At 41.6% G+C, this 26,036-nt stretch overlaps 1 protein-coding gene and 2 long non-coding RNA genes across 3 annotated transcripts in view; all 3 read left to right on the top strand.

Moving 5' to 3' along the window:
* The window catches only part of LOC124288742 (phosphoribosylformylglycinamidine synthase-like), a 198,754-nt gene that overhangs the window by 41,539 nt on the left and 131,179 nt on the right, over positions 1 to 26,036 (top strand).
* On the top strand, positions 911 to 20,289 carry LOC124288766. The gene is made up of 4 exons (XR_006901512.1): positions 911 to 922; positions 14,803 to 14,805; positions 15,139 to 15,142; positions 20,196 to 20,289. It is a non-coding gene; the product is annotated as an uncharacterized LOC124288766 (long non-coding RNA).
* On the top strand, positions 7,420 to 7,846 carry LOC124288763. Its single transcript, XR_006901510.1, has 2 exons — positions 7,420 to 7,472; positions 7,763 to 7,846. It is a non-coding gene; the product is annotated as an uncharacterized LOC124288763 (long non-coding RNA).

The following is a 26,036-nucleotide window of genomic DNA, read 5'->3' as shown; positions in this document are numbered from 1 at the left end:
AATCGTCCCTCACGGGCTGGGCGTTTCTGGAGCAGTCTGTCGGCTTCCGGACTCTGGTCGAAGCGAAGCTCACCTTCACATCAGCGTGTTGGAGCTGAGAGCTGTCGCGGTTTGGTATTGAGCGCTTCAGAGAGCATGTCCGTGGCCAGGTAGTCCGTCTTCAGTTGGACAACCCGGCGGCCATGTCGTTACATCCTGAAGCAGGGAGGCGCGGTGTCTGGCAGCTCCTCGGGTGGCGTGGGACTTTCTCCTCTGGAAGCGCGACCGAATGCGATTGTCAGGTACTCCTGTTTATCTCCGGGGCTGGAGAGCGATGCGAGCAGATCGCTCTCGCGCCGGATCCTGGCCCCTTACCGCAGTGGATGCTCGACAGGCAGATATTCACAGTAATCTCCCCGTTATGCGGGTCGTTCGAGGTGGATCTGTTTGCGTCGGCCGGGCGCATCGAACAATCCGATGTTCTGCTCTCGAATACCGGACCAGAGGCGTTGGCTGCCGGCCTTCCTGTTCAGATTGGCCTGGGCAAAAGTGCTCTGGGCGTTCCCGCCGTTACCACTCATTCCCCGTGTCCTTTCACAGCTGTCCACCAGCCAGCTCGGCTACTTGTGCTACTGGCACGCTTTGGCCGTCACAGAGCTGGTTTCCGGTAATTCTCAGGTTTCTGGCTCAGCCTCCTGTTCTATTACCTTCGCGACCCGGACGATTCTCACTCAGAGCGGGCGCCCACCCAAATCCACAGGATTCAGTGGGTGAAGCCTCTGTCAGGTCTAACCCTCGAGGCACGCTTGAATTCCTGCAGCAGTTGCAGACACAATTCTGGCTTCGAGGGATTAGAACAAGCGTTCAGTATGAGGATAGGTGGTCCGCTATGCGGCTGGTGTTCAGATAGAGGGCATTTGCAGATCCCTTTTCTGCGGATTTAGTCCCAGTATTGGAGTTTTGCAAGCTCGTTTGGAAGAAGGCCTGGCGGCCCGACCATTAGTGGCTAGCCTGCTCTTATTTCCACTTTTCACACCCCTGTCGATGGGTGCTCTTCTGGGGCAGCACCCTCTGCGTGACAGCTTTCTGGCTGGCGGGCGGATTCGGTTCGACCTGCTCTCAGGCGAACCAGTCCGCCTTAGGTTTTGCGATGGATTGCTCGGTTGGCTGTCGGTCCACTTTCTCACCTATCATTTATTTCCATTCAGTTGTTGACCTGGAAGCTGTGTTTCTGGTGGGCGGTAACATCTGGTCGAAGAAGTCGGCGATATACATGCTATGTCGTCCGACCAGCGCTGACTGTGTTTCACGCGCGGATCGCGATGTCAGCGTTAAGCCTCCCAGATACTTACCGGGCGAAAAGGTCGATCACGCTTTCCATGTGACAGCTCCTATCGAACTTCCTACTCTTGCCCAGCCTTCCACATCGGGACCATCCCTCACGAGCACTCACCCGTTGGATGTCCGTGCATAAGGCGCTCAAAGTCTATATCAAAGGCGAGGCGCGGGGATCCGCGACGGGTGCCCAGCTGTTCTGTTATTACGGATGGCGGAAGGCTGGTCTGCCAGCGAGCAAAGCAAACTTTGTCTGGCTGGCTTGTTTCGATAATATTTGTGCACGCTTATCAGGCTGAGGGCAAGCCTCCCTGAGGGGTTGAAGGCTCACTCGGGTCAGGGGCAGTAGCCGCGATCAAAGCTTTTGCAGCGGCGCTCCCCATTGAAGAGATCTGCTCTGCGCTATTTGGAGCCGGTAAGAAGCGCTTTTATATGCGCCATTATCAGCTCGATACACATTCAGCATGATCGTCATGCGAGCTTTGGTCGTGTACCGTTCTCTACAGTGGACAGTGTCCTGCCACCCTGACCAAGTGAGTCTTGGTTTGTTGGTTTGTGTTGGCCTTCACTGTACAATGATTCCATTATTGACATGTCTGCTCACGGGCACTCAGAGAACCTGTACCCCTTCGATTCTCTAAGGGAATTCACGATATCGTTGGTGAGTGGTATTTTTGTTTTCCCCTCACGTGCTGCTCATGAAGAAGCCACTTAGTGGGTGAAGTTCACTGACATTACGCATCCGTGCAATGTCTCATTATGCTAAGAAGTCGATCTTTGAGCCTGCAAATCCTCCCTGTCAGTTCCCCTCCCATAATGCCTCTCGCGGAAGCCGAAACTAGGTCGAGTGACAGGTGAGTGTTATGGCGTCTGTTCAATTTTTTTCCATGATCGCGATCGCTATATTTTGTGTATTGCTTGGACAGAATTCCCTCCTCCCTGGCCTCGGTCTTTGGGAGTCTGTGTTTTATGCATAATATGTACCCCAAGGACGATCTCTCTGAAAAAATTTCCCAAACCAGCAGAGGTTTTCAATTCTTTGAAGAGAATGCGTCCTTGAGGTAGGGCCCACCCACCTCCCCGACAATTCTGTTCACTGATGAGAATTCAGCAGAAGGAATGATGATCTTGAGGTCTAGGAGCCTACCCAGTTGAAGATGGCATAAGCTAAGGAGGTAACTCCGTGGGTAGATCCGTTATAATAAATAAAAGAGTTTATTTATTGTACACCAATCCTTTTTATTCAAAAGGCATTGATACAGCTTCATCACCTGGGACATTTTCAGCGGAAAATGCATAATATATACCCCAGGACGACTCTCTTCAAAGAGTGAAAACCTCTACGGGTTTTGGGAAAATTTTTCCTTATCACTGACTCATGCTTATTGCTTGTCTTCTTCTTCTGGCGAACCTGGTGGAACCTTGCATCTCTGGTGAAGTTCCATGCAGATAAAATCACTCATTAGTACCCACCCGCGGGTTCACCTCGGCCACTGCAAGCGGGAATGAGAGCCACCTGAACCCATGTGCCTCACTCTCTCATTCTTAAGCCCAGTGGGCTGGTGGTTAGGGAATGCCTAATGTCTCCCAACACACTATATCCTTTTAGTTTTAGTACCTCTTATACTTGAGTATAGAGTTGTAAACTAGTATCATATTCAGGCTTGCATTTGATTAATTTATGTTTCAACGCTGTTTGTTCACGGTTTGGCGTGATTGTTCAATAGTTCACCGTTAATAGAATCTTGCACAGATTGTAAACTTCGTTATTCGCTGCTGATCCTCACATTTAAAATGCCTAGTTGCATTACTCCATGTTCTTTTGTTTCTCGTTGTAGAATTATGTATTAATTTACCAGATTTCTGCTGATAAATATTTATGTTCCGTTTTTAGGCGAAAGGGCAGATAAAATCTACTTGAAACGATCTTCAGTCATGGCTATTACATCAAAGCTAATATTCCTGTCAATGTTTACGGCGACCATACCGAGCTGGTAGCATGCCTGATTCCTCGAGGGATAAGCGTGGGGCCATGATCCGCTATAATCAATAAGCGACCTGCATCTCAAGACCTGCCCGTCTTCTCAGTCTAAAGACTACGGAAAAGCGTCATTTCATCATCGTTCGAACCTCAGGTGTTTGGCAGCTCGATCAAAGGGAATCTACCAAAATCTAATAGAATTTGCCTCCGATAGTTTACCTATCACAGAATTTATTTTATATGATGATGACATTCCGATTATCATTCAGGATGTTAAGTCATAAGCGTCCTGTTTCTCGACTGTTACCTCAGCGCATAGGAAGTCCCAGAGCCACCTCGGCGAAGGGCTAGAGGCACTCACCTATTGCTAGAGCCCGGCGGAGGAAGGCGCATGATGAACTGCAGCTTACCGTAATTCACAGAGAGGTGGGTTTTGCGGGAAGCAGCGGCTCATATCGATCTGGGACACTGACTGGAGTGCAATCGCGCGAAGAGGTCGCTTCGAGGCTAAGTGGCTCCAATTCTACATAAGCCTAGAAGAGCTTCCACAAAGCCCCAGCGTTCTAGCGAAATTTAACTCCTATTCTACATAGAAGAGCTTAGTGAAGCCCCCAGCGTTAATGAGCCCCGGCCCGTTCAGAAGATATAGTTAGAACCGGCAGAAGTCCCCAAGCGTTCCGCGGAGGGTTATCCTCCAAAGGTCTCCGCCACTAGCCGCTCGTCAGTCGGAGTTCATCCACAGTCCTCTCACTTAGATCTTCCCTATAGATCACCGGACTCGACATGTGACCCTCGTCAGAAGAGGAGAAAGGTATCATTTTCTCAGATGCTGAGATTAGATACTGGATGGTGAATGAGTTTACTACTTGTTTTTCATCGAAGAAGAGCGAAGAATTCAGCATCAGACTTCGTCATGAAGAATGATGATGTGAACTATTTCACCTTACCTCCTATTGATCCGATTGCAATGCGGTGCCAAGCTAATCTGGATTACAGCCTGCTCAAATCTTCGGAAGCCAACTTTATTGTGAATAAAACTCATATCGTCATCGATTTTCTGAGAAAAGAAATTGGTACAACAAGTTCAGCTTTAATTCTACAATTATGGCCGATACATTCCCCATGTATACAGTCTACAAGCTGACAACTTACCAGTTTTCCCGGAAAACCTTATAATAAGGAAGTCGAATTATCTTCAAGACTGAGAGTTACTTTCACGACAGCCAGGAAAATAACCTACCCAGCATTAATATTACAGAAGGGTATTCGGCTGGAGGGTTCAGCGTTTGCAGTAACCCTCGAGAAACCGTGAAGTTGCTTGGGTAACCCGCAGGGAAGCTGGTGCGAAGACGGCGATTGCTCTAATATCCGCAGCAGCGGCACTATATTATACAAAGTTTCCTTTTCCTGCTACACGGTGACATCACAGATCGGGTACTCAACAGAGTCAAAGATGCCTTGTTCTGATTGGACCACAGCGATGGACAATACCCTACACAGAGATTAGAGCATAGTTCACAGTTCAAGAATTAGGTTGCAAGTGACTACATTATCAGTGAGCGGGCAAAGCCTCGCTTACAGTCAACTAATCTGAACCTTCATGATTGGACTGCCCTCTTGAGGTTAGAGAGACCTCCCTGTCTCACCAAGTAGGGGCGAGGGCACAGCAGTCAAAGGCGATTTTTACATAAGTTCTAGCGATGGCAGTCAGCCTGGTTTGTTGCTTTTCATCGTCTAGGACTTTACTGGCGAAGATTTTCACTCGGCGGGTATACAAGTGGATCCAATCCACAGCGTCTCAAGACTACAGTTGAATTTCATCATCAAGACCAGAGATTGAATGTTTTGCTGGGCGTCTCTCTCCATGAGTAGGCGCGGAATCGAAAACAAAACATCTATGCGTGGAAGCGTCACTGCAAGGTTAGGGAGCCCACCTTGAAATGGCCAGGTAAGCGTCAGATCTATGGAGCAATCAAGAAGACCGTGTCACGTAATCTGCTAGAGATGCAAAGCGGTTATAAGGCATGCCATAAAGTCACTGGAGCAGCCTACTGCAGAGCGGCTCAGTTGATAAAGCTTCACGCGAACAATTCAACAGTGGCTTTTATGTGAACAAACAGAGTTCAACTAGGTCACAGAACCCACTGACTGCGATGTTTCAGATTGTTGATCTAATCAACAATCTAAACATGCAGCGTCAGTACTTACCCATTCAGGGCATAGAATGTATTGGCAGGCGGCTCTCTCTGGGCCACACCTACGAATGCGCCCGACCGGAATGGATGCTCCACACACAGAGATATTCAATCAAATAATCATGGAAATAGGATCTCCTCCTGATGGGCCTATTCACCCACTTCGATTCAACAAGCAACTGACAACAATTCACATCCCCAGTGCCAGATTACTAGCATGGGCAGCGGATGCACTAAGCAGAAGTCTTACAGAAAATCAGTCAAATGCAGAGCCTCCATCTGATTTGGTCAGCCCTACTGGCTGGCGAGGAACTTGGTTTCAGATCTCATACAAGAAATCGGAAAAACTAATTCTTCATGCTCCCAGCGCTCAATCTATTGATACATCTGCACACCAAACAGAGTTAACAAAACACCAGAATTCATTCCAACTTCACGTATGGATTGTATCAAGGCATGTCTGAATAGAGGTTATTCTGCCAGGCTGGCTTTAAAAGCGGCCCTAGCGCGACATAACTCAACTATGCTTATCGATGACCAAATGGCTTTTAGTTTGTCAATTAATACGCTGCTAGAAAAAGATTTACAGCCACATATGCTACACATCCTCTAGTGGCAGATTTTTTAGCATGTTATCCTCACCGTTAAACTAAGAATCTAAAAGGCTCAACCTTGTCCATTTATCTTGCAGCTATAAGTTCTTGTCACTTAACTTCCATAGAGGCAGGCGTCAAGTTGACAAAACACCAAGAGTTACTTGGTTTGTTACAAAGCGTTCGATTGGAGTTAAAGCGGAAGTTTCACGCTCCAACAGGATCTAATATAGTGCTCCAACACCTCACCTAGTGAGGTTTTTAACTCATCGCTATCTACATCGTTTGAATCTCTGACCCACAGAACCTTGACCCCATATGTAGCACTAGCTCACGGCCACCAGGATGTCAGATTCCGCGTACTGGATTCAGGAGAGAACGCTTTGATGATATTCATAACCGCCAAAAGCTCATCTGGGACCGCAGCTGGATTTTATAGGGAAAACCAGCTGCCAGGTCAGCCAGACCATATTATTCCATGTCCCAATTCTCTCAAATCCATACTTGGACGCGCTTGATCACAGATGGATCTATCCACTGTGCCCAGATCCCTACACTGAAAATATATCTCTAACGATCCAAACAGAGCAGAGGGATATTCAAGAGATTATTTATCCCTATATCTACAGCTACGCCAGCGGAAGTCTTACGTACTACTATCTCTATCTGGATCAGAACTGTCATACTCAGTGCCTACGGTCGGCAAAGGGCTGCAGGACTCGACCCTCCAGGAACTTCTCGAATCCTCAAGAAATTAGGCGCTAGCCTCAACTCTCGCTCTACATGGGAATTGCTCGTTGAATACCATAATGGGAGGGATGTTTCTGGAGATCCGATATGGTGTTTTGCCAACCACTATCTGAGAGATATCACCACCGAGGGCGTCTCAGGTATCCACCATTTCGGTCCCATGGTCCTCGGCTCAACAGTTGACATTGAGTTCCACGGAAGAAGATAAGTCTATCTTACAGATTTTATACTTATCGGGATAACAGTACTAATAGATACATGCTATCTATATATTTTTTAAGTTTAATTTATTATCTTAAGCTCAGTACTATAGTGTTTATACCATACTATATATAAGCTAACAACTCTATGCTGGAGTTTGTTAGTATATATTTAAGCAAGTTAATCATATCTTAAGCTCAGTTCTATCGTTACATTATAATGTATTAGCTAACAAACTCTACAGATTTTTTGCTATTATATATATGGCTTAAGTTAATTCATATCTTAGCTCCAGTACTAATGTTTTTATATCATATATTTATATTAGCTAACAAACTCTACAGAGTTTTTGCTTCATTATATATGTTAGCTTAAGTTTCATCATATCTTAAGCATTATGGTTACATTATAAAGATGTATTAGCTAACAAACTCTACAGTGTTTTGCTGTATATATATGTAGCTTAAGTTTACCCATATCTTGAAGCTCAGTACTATGTTATATCATATAAGTATGTTAGCTAACAGAGCTCTAAAGGGTTTTGCTGTTATATATATTTAGCTTAAGTTTCATCATATCTTAAGCATTATGGTTTGACATTATAAAATGTATTAGCTAACAAACTCTCTAGGAGTTGTTTTGGCTATTTAGGTAGCTTAAGTTAATTATATCTTAAGCACAGTACTATACTCATATCATCAAAAGTATATTAGCTAATAAACTCTAAGGAGTTTTTGCTATTATATATTTAGCTTAAGTTTAATCATATCTTAAGCTCCAGGTTACTATGTTTATATCAGCAAAAGTATTTTTTTGAGTAACAAACTCTAAGGAGTTTATGCTATCATATTAACAAGCTTAAGTCTATTAGTCTGTAATGTTATATATACTTTTTTCATAATAAGTAAATTGTAATAACCTTTATATGGCAGCTGATAAATTAGCAGCAGGAATTCATCAGTTCAGTGCCTTTGTACATGAAGTTCCCATAGGAGTTATTACAATCTTCACAGATTCAAATCACTAATTATTAAAATCCAAAATTATTATATATGCCCACCTCCTTCTCCGTAGGATTCTACAAGCAATAAGCATGAGTCAGGATAAGGAAAAATATGTAATTTTTAGAGTAAAATTGATATTTTATACTTATCCTGACTCATGAGGTAAGCACCCTCCATCCTCCCACATAACACTTTTAGATTTCCCTGGAAATTCAAGTGTTGGGCTCAGTATATGAGGGAGAGAAGAGTGAGGCACATGGGTTCAGGTGGCCCTCGTTCCCTTGCATTATGGAAGGAGGTAACTGAAGTGAGTGTGAGTACTAATGAGTGATTTTTTATTGAAGGGAACTTCAATTGGGAGATACAAGTGTTCCACTAGGTTCGCCAGAAGAAGAAGACAAGCAATAAGCATGAGTCAGGATAAGTATAAAATATCAATTTTACTCTAAAACTTACATTTTTCTCCTTTGTATTATTCCTGGAAATCAGCTGTGATGTTTAATGTTTAAAATGTTTGATATTTAAAACTTTATTAGTGTGCATTATCTGGTTATGTTTTCAATGGAAAGTTCTCCACTACGTGTTTCAGAAGCGGCTTGTCGCAAGCGTGGGGCATGGCGTGAGTGGCCAGTGGGCTGATCACCTGCCTACTGGAGATGGCATTTGCTGGCAACTCACGGCATTGGCGTCAGTTTACATACTCTTGAGGATGAAGGTGAGGCTCTCAGACTTTGTTGTGTATAACAGTATGAAACATTAGGTGTATGTCTAACACAACAGTCACTGCAAGTCGTAGTTTAAACGATTTATTGAAAGGATGTCATCCATTGTTGTCTATTACAAACTGACAGGCAGTTTTTATTAAAATGTGATTTGATAAACTTATTGATTTCTTAAAAAATAATAACAACTCTTTATGTGTTAAGAAAAAAGTTTATGCTTCAAGAATGTGCATGAAAGTGATACACATTTCTAGGCTGTATTGGGATTTATAAATGCATTTGTCAACGTTAAATTTTGAACATTTCTTGATTGGCTGGTTTTGGTGTTTAATGCCGCACTCAGCAATAGTCCAGCTATATGGCGTCGGTCTCTAAATAATCAAGTCCAGACCAGACAATACAGTGATCAACATCATAAGCATCAATCTACGCAATTGGGATAAATTGACACGTGTCAACCAAGACAACCCGATGCCATTAGTCGCCTCTTACGACAAGCATGGGTTGCTGAAGACCAATTCTAACCCTGATCTTCACAGTTCGAACATGTCTTGAAAGCCTGTAGGGTCTATGAGCACCACTGAACACTGATTCTACTCAAATTGAAAAAAACAATGTTTTGTTTGTTGCTGTAAATATACTCTTTAAAAAAAGAAACTTGACATTGGACCCAAACCAATCCATGCTGAATCCCAGCATGTGGGGGAATGGTTGCCGATGACAAAACATTGAAACAAAGAAACGTAACGTTACACTCACGTCTGTAGTGAATCGCAAAAACGCATCCAACATGAAACGCACGAGTATCATGAAATTGTGTATGACCCTGAGCTGAAGCCTATGACTGTAGGCTTTAAAAGCCACATCAATTAATGGTACTCCTCATGCATTGCTGTAAAAGCCACTATAGGCGACTTACGAGAATAAAAACACTGATGAGAAGCTCCAGCGACACAGCGCCGCCGGCCGTTTGCAGGATGGACATCGCAGCATGATGTGGCAAGGCACCTCAAGCGTGTCCAGACCAGACCATCTCAAACCTATGGACCCGATGCAAAATAGCTGGGAGTGTTAATGACAGACCAAAGGTCAGGTCGACCTGGAGTTAACCGCAGCAGCCCAGGATTAGCTACATCTAGTTTGGGAACTGTTTTCGTTCAAAGCACCAGGGCGCATCATCCACAACAGTCCAAATCCTGGACTGCTCCGGATCTCCACGACCGGACGGTGCACAATGGGCTGTGAAAGCCTGGATTTTGCCAGAAGACCAGTTCAGCGTCCAGCGTTTCCTACATCAGCGTGATATTTGGAGCATGACCATGCTTTCGGCCTCCGTTACGCGTGTTCTGACAGGTCTTGCATCCAGCAAAAACAGTGTTCAGTTATTACCTTGGCCTTCGATCACCGGATTTGTCCCCATTGAACATCTATGGGATACTCTTGAGCGGTCGCTTGCGCAGCGTAATCCGCCACCTCAGACACTACAAGAACTGCACTCAGCGTGATTCAGCAAAGGTATCAAAACATTCCTCTGAGACGGCGTTTGAATCACTCCTTTCTTCTATGGGCCGTTAAGCTTCCAATTGCAAGCTGTTATCAATGCTCATGGTGGTCACCTGGATATACTGACATTTACTAGGCAATGAAGTGGCTTTCACTAGCCTCTGTGGTTTACCAAACACTTTCTGGATGTCGATGTTTTGGAATTTGCTAGAGTGCTGATTTTACTGTAACTGAGCAATGATGTCATGTTTGGATCAGTTATATGCACTCAGTAAGTAAACTCCAAAGCAGCATGTCAAGTTTCTTTTTTGGAAGAGTCTGAATCACTATAGAATAAAGTCACATGATCCACAGTTGTTTTATGTGTTTGCTACTTATTGATGTTTCTATGCATATTGTTTGCTGTTTTTAAGACAGCGTGGGTTGCTAGTCTTTTGGCTGTGTTGATACACAGTTATCTTAGTGAACATTGTTCATGTTAACCAAGTAGTTTCTCAATTTTATTAGTGAAATTTAACTGGAAACCAGGTACTCCTTTGGAATGATTGATATTCCTGAAATGCAATTTTTTACAAAAATACCCAAACATTTCCCATTGCAATAATGCATGTTATATCTGATCAATAATTTGGAGATATTTTTATCATTTCTTCTGTGGAAGGAAGGAAATGCTTGCAGCATTCATTCATGATGTTCTATGTTGTGGTAGTAGGATATGGTTGTGTTCCAGATGAGGTTGTCGACTTCCTGTTCTGTGAAGAGACCTTGAATTGTGATTCTAGAGGTCGGACGGGGATGAGGAAGTTATTGAAATGTTTGATGATGAGAGAATGTACCATCGTCCCCGATGGCGATCCAAGGCTTTGTCTGATAAGGTAAGACTGTACTTGCCTAATAGGGTGAGACTGTTTGGCTGATGGAGTTGACCTTTTAGTGCAGCTCATAATGAGTGGTGAGTAAATTAGGACTTTATACTGCTACTGCGGCAATATTCAGCTATATGCGGTGCTCTGTAAATAATTGAGTCCGGACCAGACAATCCAGTGATCAACAGCATGGGCGTCGATTACGTATATTGAGAGATCACGATGACAATTTTCAACCATATCAAGTGGACCCTGACCACCAGATCCATTAGTTGTCTCTTATGACAAGCATGGGATTAATGAAGAATCAATCCTAACCCGCATCTTCATGGGTTCAGAATGAAAAGAGACTGAGTAGGAATTCTTGTGTCATGCTGAGGATTCGGATGGTTGGATTTCCCTACTTCAGGTACAATGTGGTTTCTGGTGTAACCTGCCTTGATATTGCTGGAATATTGCACAAAACTGGCATGAAACCTCACTCACTCCGCTCCGCTCCGCTCACTCACTCCTCACTCACTCACTCCTCCTCACTCCTCCTCACTCACTCACTCCTCGCTCCTAATCACTCCCACTCCATCACTCCTCCTCCTCATCACTCCAGGAATCAAAATCCTGTGTTTATAGCACATCTGCTTCTTGATGCTCTTCACAGTCAAACCCTGTTCATCTAGGTCACATTCTTACATCCAATTTATACTATATAAATTCCCACAAGCCTTGGTGGCAGAGGCGGTCTAGGCGTCCCTGACTTTGTGTGCTGGTGATTTGGTGCCTGACTCTGAGGGTGTGGGTTCCAAATCACGGATGGGACTCAATCCAACAATATTACTACAATCTGTAGCTACGAAAGAAGAGTAATCCCAAATATAGTATATGTTACATTTGACCACTTTCTAAATGGCGTTGTGTATTTCATAATTTTATGCAAATGTAATTGTTGAAGTAATAGGAGTGCCTCATTAGAAACCAACCAACAACAATCAATGGATGTCCTAACTTATTTATTCTTCAACAGATTGTAATCAAGCGTCAATGATGAGAGTCTTGACTGAGTCGATGATGAATTGCTGCGAGGAGGCGTCTGGGAGGAACCAGTTTCCAGTTGGAGGCGTCTCAGGCCAACCCCACACTGTTTAGGCTTAGGAGGAGGAGGTCTCAGGTCTCTTGGGTTCCGCCCTATCCCCTTCTGCCCAGGCGATGACATCAGAGATCAACAAAAGAACTGGGTAGAGTCACACAGAATGATGACATACAGGTGTTTCTGTTATCCGGTATTTAACAGACTTTGGCCGGTTACAAAGTTAGATGTCCGGTAATTTCAAAGGCTGTAGGACCATCGTGTCCAACAAATTTTAAATCATTTTCTTATTTACCCTGTCAATTGTATTTCTCCTCGAGAAAGATTAAGTTTTCACAATGACACATGTCAGAGTTGTTCCCAATCAAATAAAAAATAGCAGTTTTGGAAAAACCCAGGCTTAAATAAAATTAGCATTGTGGCAGCATTCACGATATCCTCTACATTTTTGATTGGTTGTTAGGGTGCAAGGCCTCATGCACAAGAAGAAGCGTAACACTTCACTGGTAAAGATTTAAAATGACTAGTATTTCAAATGTTAGCCAGTCACAATGTCCAGCTGCTAAAAACATGGCGGAAACACAGGGCAGCACACATAGAACCAAATGGATAATAACACTGTGGGCATTTCTGGGTTGGAATTGGTCACCAGAAGTATATGCCAATCACAATGGACAGGGTTTCTAGATGCCATGTTTTTGGATGAATGCATGTCATTGACAGTTTGAATCAGTAATCACTGGATTGCCTGGTCCTGTCTGGTCTCAATCTGGACTTGATCTGGTTGAAATTACAAGAGTGTGTTTTGATGTTTAGACTTGGCAGAAAATGTTGCCCTTATTGTCTGACAATGTTTTCTGCACTGCATGCTCAGGTCATCCTGCCAGGTGGTGGCTGTGTTGAGGGAGGGAGACAGCAATGGTGACCCTTGAGATGTGTGCAGCGTTCATGTCAGCTGGGTTCGAGGTGTGGGACGTCAACATGCAGGACCTGCAGGATGGCAAGATCAACCTGGACACATTCCGTGGGCTGGTGTTTGTTGGGGGCTTCAGCTATGCAGATGTATTGGGTTCAGCTAAAGGTATCATTGTTGTTGATGAAGGTTATATTTCCTCACTTTGCTCACTTAACAACAGAGTCCCTTTTAAAAGTTCAAATTTTAACATAATACGTTATTATGAAGTTTGTTTTTTCTGTTAATTTGATTTAGTAGTTATACTCATGATACTGGCCTAGCATCTCTGAGATATAGACTTCCAGTCCCTAAACATTGGGAATTCGGGAGACTACTGGTATATACATATATAATAAATAATAATAGCTAGTCCATTTATGTGTGTGCATTGCTCCACATGCATGTTTGAACCATCCATACAATCACAGTTATCATTACTAGGATAACCCAAACTGCCTGTATGGCGGTAATTAAAGTCCACATCACTTTGTCCCACATAGGTACCCCTTTTCTTTGGTGAACAGAAGCGAATTAGTACATAATATGAATATTTTTGTTTCTTTCAAGAATAGCTAAAGTGATAATGAATTCATAACACTGTGTTGATCTCACAAAGGGACAAAATCTGTGCACTTTATGTCACACAGGTTTCATTTACATAATATGTGTGCATTTGAGGTTGGAGTGAGTTCCGGGTTTGGATCCAGATTGATAAGGTGATTTCTCAGCCTTTGCACAGTTACTTTCAAAGAGGTGAAACTTACCTGATGCATGAGAAAAGAATATACAGTCTTACTAAAATGGTATTTGGTTAAGCGGGTAAGAATATGCTGTGAAATAAAGGCATCTATTAGTGTATGTTGAAACATATAGACTCTATGTGCCAGGCTGAGCTGCAGCAGCTATCTTCAATCTGACAATCAAAAGGAGCAGTTCGGCGACTAATGCCGATCGATACTTCTTCTGAAAGCCTGGGTGTATTGTGGTGGCTGCCAGCTGATGAAGCTCCTGGGATGGGTGGCACCAGGTCAGTCGGGTGGCGTCACTCTGGCCCAAATACTTTCGGCCAGCATCTGTTTGAAAGATTAAGCTAATGAAAGATTTACATCCATTGTCATCAATTGTCTTTTGTGGGTTAAGTCTGTTTAATCATTTTGTCTTTTTTGTCATGCTTTCAGAAAAATGTTTTTGGCATAAAATTTGGGCCAATTTTATTTGTCAAATAAACTTAGATCAAACTTAGAAATACCCACAAAGTTCCTAGAGATTTCTGCAGAAACATTTTAAGATTTTCCATAGAAAAAATACATGCTTATTCTGCATATTTTCTTGTGATAAAGAAAGTAATCATGGATATGGAAAAAGAATGAGCTTTGGCAGCCTGGGAAAATCACCGATTCTTCACCATGTCAGAATCTAATAAAGAAACCTGTGCTGTTGCATTTATCTCCTTTTATTATTTCCTCTCTATGCGTTTTCTTGTTTCTTGCCACTGTTTGTTTATACTGCCAATATATCCAGGTCACTGCAGGGAAATGGCTTTTTCTCAGATGGATAACTTATGCCCAATCCTTTCCTCTCATGAATAAAGGATTCCCGACCAGCGTCATACCAAAGACATTAAAATATGGTGGCAGTTGGTCCCCTGCCACCTGGTGCTTTCGGCATTAATGGAAGATATTAACAAGGACTGAGATCCAACTTCAGTCGGTTATAATGTGTCTGAGTGCAGTATTCGTGGCCTTCCACTCACGGCATGGTATCTCAGTGGGCTAGCACTGTAAAACCAGCTTCAGTCTGGGCTAGTGCACAAGCAACTAAGCACTTTATACACATACACAGAGCATGCCGCGTCGTCATATGGTACGAAATATTCTCAATACGGCGTTAAACCCAATTTCACCTCACCCTCATCATTAATAAAATATGTTAAATCAGTCATAAATCAGCTGTTTTACATTTACCCATATAAGTGTAGTCCTGATCGTGTTGCAGAAGAAGTGCAGTGAGCAGGGTCTACTGCTGGACCACAACAGCCTCCAGCCTCTCTGAGTCCAGCTTAAGTGACAGTGCAGGTACAGGAGAGCCCGGCAGTCATGCTTACTGGGATGGAGGGACCACATTAGGCATGTGGGTGTCTCATGGTGAGGTGATTGAAACCCACAAAATAGGGATTCAGATGAAGGTCCCCAATATCTGATGCTATGAGTGTCAAGTAGGTTCATATGTTTGTGTGTGTGTAATTGATGCTTGTCATGGGTATGTGAGTATTTCATGCTTGTCTGTCTGGGGGTTTCCATGCCAGTTGGATCCTCAGTAATTCATCCTCCTTGTAGACGGCAACTTAGATAGGGATCAGGCTAGCAATTCTCGAAACATTAAATAGTCCTACGAACTTCTTAAGCCCATTCTTATCACAGTTGCTTTAATCAAAGTTAAGAATTCTTAGGGCTACAAACGTTTCGCGAATAAGGGCCCTGGTCATCAGAATCATTCTTGCATGGTTTGTTCTTTACCTGTTTATCGATTAAATGAATCTCATGTCAGCGTAACATAGGATCTTTACCCCAAAGTGATGAAGGCTTACATTTTACCCATTTTAGGTGAAATCCAGGATATATGTTTGGCACTGGAAAAACCAAATACACTAATCAGGACAAACCTAATATAATCAAGATAAAACCAATGATCACTTGTCAACTGGACCATCTTGTCTCTAGATGTTTTGGTGGGAAACAATGAAGGGTAAAACTTCGGTCTTACATTCTAAAGAATTGATAATTTTGTAACATTTATCATTCTAGGCAAAATGGTATTCAAGACAAGATGGCATACATCTGACATCCTCTCCAACAACCTTAAGCCAGTCCGTTCTGCGTCAATGATGATGGTGGCGACAACCAGCTACCCTCTCAACCCCAATGGTTCTCCAGATGGGATCGCAGCCGTGTGTTCTCAAGATGGCCGCCATCTGGCAATAATGCCCAACCCAGAGAGATGCTTCCTCACGTGGCAGTGTCCGTGGATGCCGTATGAATGGCGGGAGGACAACACATATTCACCATGGATTCGGATGTTCCTCAATGCCTACAATTGGTGTGTGCAATAGACTGTAAGAGTATTATATTACCAAGTATTGGCCAGACACAGATTTCAGCAGTAGTAAATGGATATCAGCCAGCTCCATATAGGTAGCAAGACACTGTATTTGTCAACCAGCTGCATGTTGATGTCGACATATTGAATATTGTTGTCAGAACATTTGGATATCAATACTAGATGGATATCAACCTACTCAACATGGATATCAAGAGCTCAAAGGTGATATCAAGGAAATCTTGTATCAAGCATCAATGTATGTGTTATCATGCACACTCTCTTATTGTGAATATTGAGAATCCCTCTGCATGGATATCAGCTTAATCAATATGGATATAAAACTGAACTCAGATGCTGCTGATATCAAACAACTCTGTTGGTATCAACATGTATATATCACACACATTCGATGAATATCAAGCACCTCAATCATGGATATCAGAAATGGCATCAACCTTTTGTATGTTGATATCAACACCTTGATATCAGTTTCCTAAGGATAGTCAGTGACAGGATATGCATTACAACTGACTGATATCACCATAGCACAGATATATTACATGAGATTGCAGAAACAGACATTTTATCTTAACAGATGAAGTGACCACTTGAGGCACCAAGTGCTCAAGGCAGCGCTACAGTGGTTGAGATGGGCTACTATGATATACATATGGACCTTGGTGTGATTCATGTGCACCTCACTTGTTCAAGAGATAGGTTTGTTGTTGGTTATTTCTGAATTGTAATTCATGAGACTGTTACATGATTACTGAGTACTTACTAGTGGTGGTCGATTAATTGAAATGTCGAAGATTGAGTCCATAGTGAGTAAGCGTGATACAAACAGTCAATTGCATTTTATCATAATGTAGCTAACGGTTTGGAATAACTTGTTTGCATTAACAATATTTTTCACAAGCACTAAAGCTCCTCCCAAGTCATGATTGAATTTATCTTATAGAGCTCCTGGAATTTATGTTTCCTAACATACTAGTAATCCTTTAAAGATGTGAAATTTGCATTTTGGATTTTTCTGCAATTTGAAAAAAAACAACCAAACCTTTGTGTATTAACAAAACATAACAGGAGAAGATCTGATAAATGGCGGCTAACCAATTATTTGCCCCGATGATTGATGGTTTGTGATGAACCAATCATCAATTATAAGATTTCAACCAAATCCCAACACTGAGTACTTACCTGAGTATTTACAGTTGAGTCACTTACCGGGGCTTGATGAAGGATTGTTCACATGTAGCATGGAAGTATCTGCCCAGTGTTTGGGGATATTTACTTGGTGTTACTTGTCTACATGTATCTCTTCAGTATATATCCTCTAAACCTCCACGGGGTGATGGGGGTAGCCTAGTGGTTAAAGCGTTTGCTTTCGTCATAGCCGAAGGCCGGGTTGATTCCCAACATGGTTATATGTGTGAAGCCCATTTCTGGTGTCCCCAGGCCTTGATATTGCTGGAATATTGCTAAGCGGCATAAAAGCCCAACTCACTCATTCACTCCTCATTCACTCCACTCACTAAACCTCCACCAACCCCACCATGGATTCATTTCATTAGCTCTTGCAATCTTATCTACCCTTGACTTCCTGTGTTTCATTTAAATTTGCTATGCATGTCGATCTAACAGACAGACCACAATGCATTACAAACCAGACTCGGTGTTGGGGTGGTATTACCAACAACATTGACAGTGATGAAGTTTGGGACAAATTCAACACTGAAAGACTCGCACTAACAAGAAGAAACTGTTAAGATGGAAAGGTATCTCCATGTTTATAGTTAATGGTGGTTGCAAGTACACCCTTACCTATGTCCCTATTCCTTATCTGCACCCAAGATTGGTTGGTAGAGTCTTGATGGAAGTCAGTGGTGGGTAATTTGACAGTGCAGGAACCACTGGAATGAATCAATGGGTTGCTGTAGGTCGACTGAAATGTCAGGAGATATAAATTTATATGTGACATAAAACAATTGAAATGAGATGTTGAAATGATTAACGACCTACTTACTGTTTTCTTTTCGATACCTACACACATGTATGGATCTGACTTGTACAATAAGTTACTAATGATTGGTGATTGTGGCACATTTACTGTAATAGTTACGTTCAACATTCACTTTGCAATGTGCACAAACATGCTGACAGTGTCCTACTGATACTTACATGAAACATACAATGATATAAACATGTTATTTGAAAAGAAATATCCAACTTTATTATGTATGTTCTTCGATCTTACTTTGAAAACCAAAGTGTTACCGTGACTATAGTTCAAACTTAAAGTGTTACTTTGTTTGATTATATACTGCTGTAGTTCATCTCTAAATACATAATAAGGCTTGTAACAAAAGATGTGAATTGCTGACATCTTGACTTCAAAATTGACATGTGAGTTGATGAAATCAACACTGCCTGTCACTATGGTTGTATACTGACATGACAGACTCACTCACTAACCTTTTGATGATTGGTATATGCCTTGACATAATATCAGGGGAGGAACTTCATCCTAAGATAACTTTCAAGGTAAAATCAGACCATTTATGATTGTTCTTATTTTTCAAACGTACCTCCCTTGTGTAGACAAGTATCTGATGCTTATAATGAGTAGTTGAAGGTGACATAATGGCAGCTGAAAGGAAATATGTTCATTATAGCAGGACAAATTGTCAAAACGTTGATGCTAATTATTTAGTATGTGTTAATCCAACAGTATAAATGTACATTCACAAAGTTGACAGTTGTATGCATTTGCTAGGCAGGGGTGGAAATAACTTTAAAATTGCCAGTGTACTCCGGAACAGTGGCACATGTAAAATCACTTGCCGTGATAATTTTCCCACTATTCCATCCGTTTTCTTGTTGATTTTTTAAAATAAACAACATAATTAACATTGGAAAGTCAACTGGACACGGGTACAGTGTGATTCACAAATTTGCTTGCCTGACAGAAAAAAACACTGGACTCGGACGTCGGGCAATGGGTTATTTCCACCCCTGCAGTAACAATGCACAAATCACCCATTGTTGATGTAATTGTCGCAAACATTACAAACCCAACCCACCCACAGCTTTTATTATCAAGCATACAGGGACATATGTGGGTGTTGTCATAGGCTGATATTTGGCCCCGGAATCCGGAGCTAATATCATAAAAAAGTGGAATGTACATTTTCACTTTTAACATCAGTATAGAACAAAAGCTAACAGTAGGGCTTTGTAGAAGTGAAGAGCTGTATTTCACTGAGAACAGGAAGAATAGAAAGAGAGGCATTGATGTATAATTACTTTGATGTAATACCTCTGTGAAGTTTAGAAAATTCCCAATTTTGCACAATTGTGATTTATTTCCAAGTTTGTTTGCATAGGCACTTAGTTTAGAATCCTCTATGAATCTGCAAAGCACATGTTTGAAGATAATTTTCTTGTTGCTACATATGTGAAATCCATTTTTGCATAAATATGATATATTTGGACTTAAGTTGTTGGATGTAGGCCTCTGTACATTACATTGTCTTTTGATAATGATATGACATGACACGTTTTGTTGTCTTTCTTCCTCCTTTCTCATTGTTCATTATCATGTTGGGTAAATGGATCCAGTGTTTCCAGCAAGCAGAGTTATGTCTCCTTGACTATGGGTTGTCAGATCCCACTCGGTGTCGACACTGGTATTATTGACCTGTAGAGACTATTAAGCCATGTGTGTTTGCTGCTTGAAATATACCCCAACAATGCTGACCCTAGCCATATATTTTCAATTATGTCAAATTCTAAATTGTCAGCCTGTGCCAAAACCTAAAATCCACTTGCATGAAATTGTATTACTATTATGTAGGGATGTCCGCGATACATAAGTTTTCTTGAATCGATATGTATCCACGATACCCATAATCACGATTAGGTGCGTGAGAATTTAGTTACATTTTTGAACATTAATGTTTCATATTATATAATTGTCAATGAAAAAGATAAACATTTTTGATTCTCAGAGATTAAGAGTTCTTATTTCCCATCTTTGTGCATGGAAAATAATCATTTATAACTCTCAAAACATCAAAAAGCATGATACAATTGCAAAATGTAAGCGATACATAAACATATTTAAAGCCAATACTTTCAAAACTAAATATCGATACAGGGTTTGATTGTATAGATAATTGTATCGTCTTAGAAAAAGTATCGATGCATTGATGTATCAATGTACATCCCCATTAGTATGTCATGTTCTTTAGTTTATAGACAATTATTGAGCTGATCTTAGTATACCAGTAGATATCAGGTTGAAGTTGGACATACAACTTGGGTATGGTCACATTGACCTGAAGTGGTGTGTCAGTCTACTGTGTTCATATACTATGATTGAACTGACAGAAACATCTTTGCTGTAAATGTTTTTAATGTTAAAGATTTTAAGCCAATGTTCTGGGAGACCAGTTCTCTCCTTCAGCATGCATGTTACTTCAAGTAATATATTTTATAATAGCCTGTATTGCATTTAGCATATGAATGCCATGACAAGCACGTGGGGGCAGGTCCAGTCATCAAAGCTTAGGGCTCTACTACATTAAATCAGAATCACTTGCTCACTGAGCCAGTGTTGTGTGCAAACATCAGGTCAGATAGAGATATGTGACAGCTGTGATTAGATGAAATAGTGTAACATGTTTATGTTTTCTAAAAGCACATCCATCCAGTAATTAAAACTTACCACAATTTTAAGTATTTAGTACTGTCATTTTTATCACCATGACTTATGCTTATTGTGTGTACAGATATTTTCAAGTAGGTGACATTGGTGTGGAACTGGGGTTGATGTGTTCAGCTTCCTGAGATCGGATAATTGGCAGGTTAAGTTAGATGGAATGTGTGTTTTTGTTTAAAGGCCAGACTGTACCCATGTGTACATGGAATGGCTGTTAAAAGCCTGGGCCCTGTTTCACAAGTCTCTCGTAGCGATACAACTATCGTAAGTCAATGTTACAGTATAGGAGGTAGGAATGCTACGAGGAAAATTACGAGATCTTGGGCTTCAGAGGCTTTGTAAACACGGGATAATTTTAAGAAAAAATATAACGTTACTATAGAAGTCTATGGGAAAACATTTGGTGTTGTGTAACCTTAGCAAACAATACACAGAGTTGCCTCCCTTGTACATGTCATTCAAACAATGCACAGAGTTGCCTCCCTTGTACGTGCCAGGTACCTATGATCTCAGTTTGAATCCCAGATTCACCCTTTAGTTTTATGGCTTTACCACCTCTTTACCCATGCTTGTGGAGTAAAGACCTGCGACACTTGATCTTTCCTCTTTCATCAAAATGACCTGAGGTATTTTAGTGAAACACATTTGCAAGCAGTGTTAAACCAAACCCTCCTACTCACTTAAAAAGTGAAGAGCAGAATGTTTGGGTTGTTTACAGTTTGTTTCCTTGATGGAGGCCTGACTTAATGAAAGTTTTTTCAGGCCAAGATGGTCATTGCATATGCAGAGGAGTCAATGCTTGAATTGTAGGCCTGGTATTGACCCATATGCAAATACAAATGCTTGTAGCAGTTTGTGTAAATGTTGCTTCGTATTGTAGGATGTAGAATTGTTCTGGATGAAATGGGGACTGTAGTCCTTGACCTTGTAGCTTCAGGGTCAAACCATTACCGTGATGTTTTGGTACAGATGCTGTTACCTTCATACCAAGTAGCTTTATGTCATAACAAACGAGAAGAACATGATTATATTGCTTAGGATTATGGGTTCCAAGATATACATATTTATCACAGTGGTGATAGTCATCACCTTGTTGTTTTATATTGAAAAATTAAGGAAATAGAAATCCAGTTTTTAAGGATGTCCACCTTAAAGGAATTTGTCATCAGTGTTGAAAAGGAAAATATACTATGTGAGTATCCATACGATTCTTCAATTTGTTTTCAAGTGGTTTGTGTCTGCGAATGAATTTTTTAAAGAGAAAGAACTAATTCTTTATGCCCTTTTAGCTTGTTGCAGAAGTGTGAAGGTTGTGTCTGTTATTATTTACTGTTAAGGGAGATAATTCTGTTCACTCTTGGAAGGTCTAAACATTTTATGTGACAAATATTTTTTTAAAAAAATATAATTTTTGAGATTTGTAACTACAGTTTTGAAGAGTTGGCAGAGAAATTAGAAAATGAATTCCATGTGACAAGTTCATTTGAGGACACAGAATAACCAAAGTACATCTTGTGTATCCTGGTACTCCCCAGATTGAATCTGTAACATCACTTTCTAGTTACTTTGTTATTCCACTGATGTTGTTTTACTTGTTGTAACTTCAATGTTGTAATGGTTAAAGTTAGACTATTTACTGAGTGGGGTTTCTCTTATGTCAGATCACTGTGGAGCTCTTGTCTACAGGTTCTGCCTACAGGTTCAACCCAAGAGTTCACCTACAGGTTCAACCCATGAGTTACTCCTATAGGTTCAACCCATGAGTTCACCTATAGGTTCAACCCATGAGTTACTCCTTTAGGTTCAACCCATGAGTTACTCCTATAGGTTCAACCCATGAGTTACTCCTATAGGTTCAACGCATGAGTTCATCTACAGGTTCAACCCATGAGTTCACCTACAGGTTCAACCCATGAGTTACTCCTATAGGTTCAACCCATGAGTTCACCTACAGGTTCAACCCATGAGTTACTCCTATAGGTTCAACCCATGAGTTACTCCTATAGGTTCAACCCATCAGTTACTCCTATAGGTTCAACCCATGAGTTTAGCTACAGGTTCAACCTGTGCGATTTGCCTTCAGCTTCACCTTATGGGCTTACCTGTAGATTCTACCTACACAGCCTGCCTACAGCTTCAGCCAGTGGCTTTATAGATGCTGTCAACATGGTCTGTCTGTAGGTTCTACTGCCCATAAGCAGGAACAAATGATACTTCAAAATGAAATGTATGTGTTTTATATGCTCATCATCCTATTTACCTCAAACATTTTGACCTCAAAAAAACTTTTCTAGGTTTTAGATGATTGTTTTGATATGTCAACAACTCAGGATGGCCTGTTATGGATGGTAATGCATTCACACAATTTGAACATCAAATCTGGTTTTATCAAGACAAGATGGTACATTGTAGCAAGTATCACAAGCATTTTGTGGACTACGATTTGGGAATTGGCAATTTGATATTTCTGGTTGCTGTGATTTTAAAGTCAACTTGTTATGAATGTTTCCAAGGTTTACTCTGAACTGATCTGGACAGACACAAAAATTCTCCTGGTTTTCGTGATACAGAAACACAATTCCTTCAATTAGAAAACAGTTCCTGAGTAACCTATTCTTGTAAGATGTGACTAACTAGATCAGACCTCAATTTCTCGGTTGGTTCCAATTTTCTGGATGCATTTTCATGATGTCAATCACAGGATTGTACGGTCCATACATTTCTTTACAGACCAATGTCATGTAGCGGGAATACTGCTTAGTGTCGCACTAAACAACAAAGAAATGAAACAGAATGATATATTTAATCTTACGAAAGTTATAAGAACTAATCATGTGTCATAAGCACTGATTGTTCTTGTTTGAATTGAAACTCAAGAATATCGTTTTTAAAGAAAAGTAAACAAACATCTCCAATGTCAACAGATAGTTTTATAACATTTTCTTGAATTCATATGTACTTACTTATCTGGTTATATATATTTTTTGATTGGCTTCATATTTGTCAGAACTAACAGTATTCAGTATCTGTTGTCTCACGATTTACATGTTTTGAAAAAATAGACACGGTTGAGTAAGGGTATGGAAACTTTGAAATATGTGTGTGAAAGTTATAAGCCATGTTCTAATGGTTAGCCTCTTTTATCTCCATGATGACTGAACATCAGTTTCCATGAAACTATTCGAGATGAAGCTGGCAGCTTCACATGCTTGTTCCTACCAATGATGACACCCAAAATTGATGGGGATGTTTGAGTACAATTAACGATATGGCTGCAATATTGAGTAGCTATATTTTGGGCAAATATTATGCCGATTTAGTACAAACTGTAATGAACAGCCACCGGACAAATGAATAGAGCGTCCGGAGAGTTGAAGGTCAGTGGATTGAACCAATCATGGGCATACAACAAAGATTAGTCAGTTTATAGTTTGTGTACTGAGCAGGGTGTCCATGTTAAACTGCTTCCTGGTATCTGACTGAGCTGCCATTGTAAAACCAGCAGTAGTCCTGACTAGTACAGGCAGTCATGTGGAGTCAGACACATTGTAATATGAGAACAAAGATCTTGGAAAGTAGTTCACCTTACCTCACTACAAATATTGGAAAACTATGGAACGTGTGCCGATTGTATTGAGGCTCAGCACATGTTTAGTGGCTTTTTAAGTGTTGCCATTTATGCCAAGGTCAAGTTTTGGATTCTTGAAAGTTGTCAAATCAGATTTTAGGTTTGTTTCAACCAACAATCTATATTTTTAAATTTGTCCTATCTCACGGTATGCACCTCTCTTGTTCTTCTACGACCATGTGTGGAAACGTGTTGTAGGCTAAGTTGAATCAAAACTTCCTGGACTCTGACCACCTGACCTCTGCCCCCACTCCGATAGCAGACCTCACGCATTGATCTTTCTTTCTCCAGTGTTCCATTGCCATCTCCAGTGGTGTTTGGACGTGTTGAATGTTTGCATCGAAGTCTCTTTAAGGCCATTTGCTCCAGTACATCACCTGTACTTAGACGCCTTCTCTACACGGGTGGGGAGCTCACTTTCTCGATCAGCAGGTGGCAGAGCTGTGATCTCCCGCAGACTGTGCAGGTCACATCAACGTTTTGGAGCTCAGGGCAGTGATTCTTGCGATCTCTCATTGGCAACACCTGTTATAATCAACCAAAGTTTTGATTCGATCGGACTATGCTGCAGTCGTGTGGCACATCAATCGAATGGGATCACGAGGTCTCCTAAGCTTCTTTAGTGGACTCGCTCATCATCACGGTCCAATCCAATCTCATCCCGGTGATGACTTGAACGCATATGCATTTCCACCAGTGGCACTACTTCCACGCATACTGCTCAAGTTACGCACGATGCAGTGGATGACACTGATTTTGGGTCGCACATTTTTGGCCCTTCAGAAGTTTGTTCCGTAGACCTGCAAGACTTGGTGGAGCCCATTCCAGCACCACTTCCGATCAGCCCGATCGATCTTCTGGTTCATCTTCACTCCGATCAGCTGCATTGGTCTGCACTTTCGCGCCAATCTTCATACGCCTGGTGCATTTACATGAATCATTAACTGCAAGGGATATTCCAGCGGTAAAGCCACGGCGATGACCATGAAGCGCGCAAACTTCTACCTGACCACTCTGTGATAACTATGGAGGCGTGCTGCAAGGCGATGGGTATTATATCTCCCACTACAGCATGCGCCTCAGATACTCAATGGAGAACCTCCAGCATCCTAGAACTTCCGCAAAGGGAATTGAAGGGTTCTACCCTTGTCTACATACCTGGCCATCGTAAACACAGTTATTCGCCGGCTACCAAGTCTTGAAGGTGTCAACTGAGCTCCGCGTCTCTCTCTCAGATCTTACAAAGCTGCTGATCAATTCCAGAAGTTCAAGTCACCAGCCTCGAACTTTTCCGCGGTTTCTAATCATCTCACGTCAGAGGAGTATGAACCTCTGGCAGAGAAGGATTTCAAGCATGTCACATTTAAGACTTTCTTCCTCCTGGCTCTTGCGACTTCTGCCTGCATCTCTGAGCTTCACGC

The sequence above is a fragment of the Haliotis rubra genome, unplaced genomic scaffold (genome assembly GCF_003918875.1).
Source record: "Haliotis rubra isolate DU_JTF1 unplaced genomic scaffold, ASM391887v1 Scf423, whole genome shotgun sequence".
Classification (NCBI taxonomy): domain Eukaryota; kingdom Metazoa; phylum Mollusca; class Gastropoda; order Lepetellida; family Haliotidae; genus Haliotis; species Haliotis rubra.
This window is presented reverse-complemented; position numbering and strand designations above follow the sequence as displayed.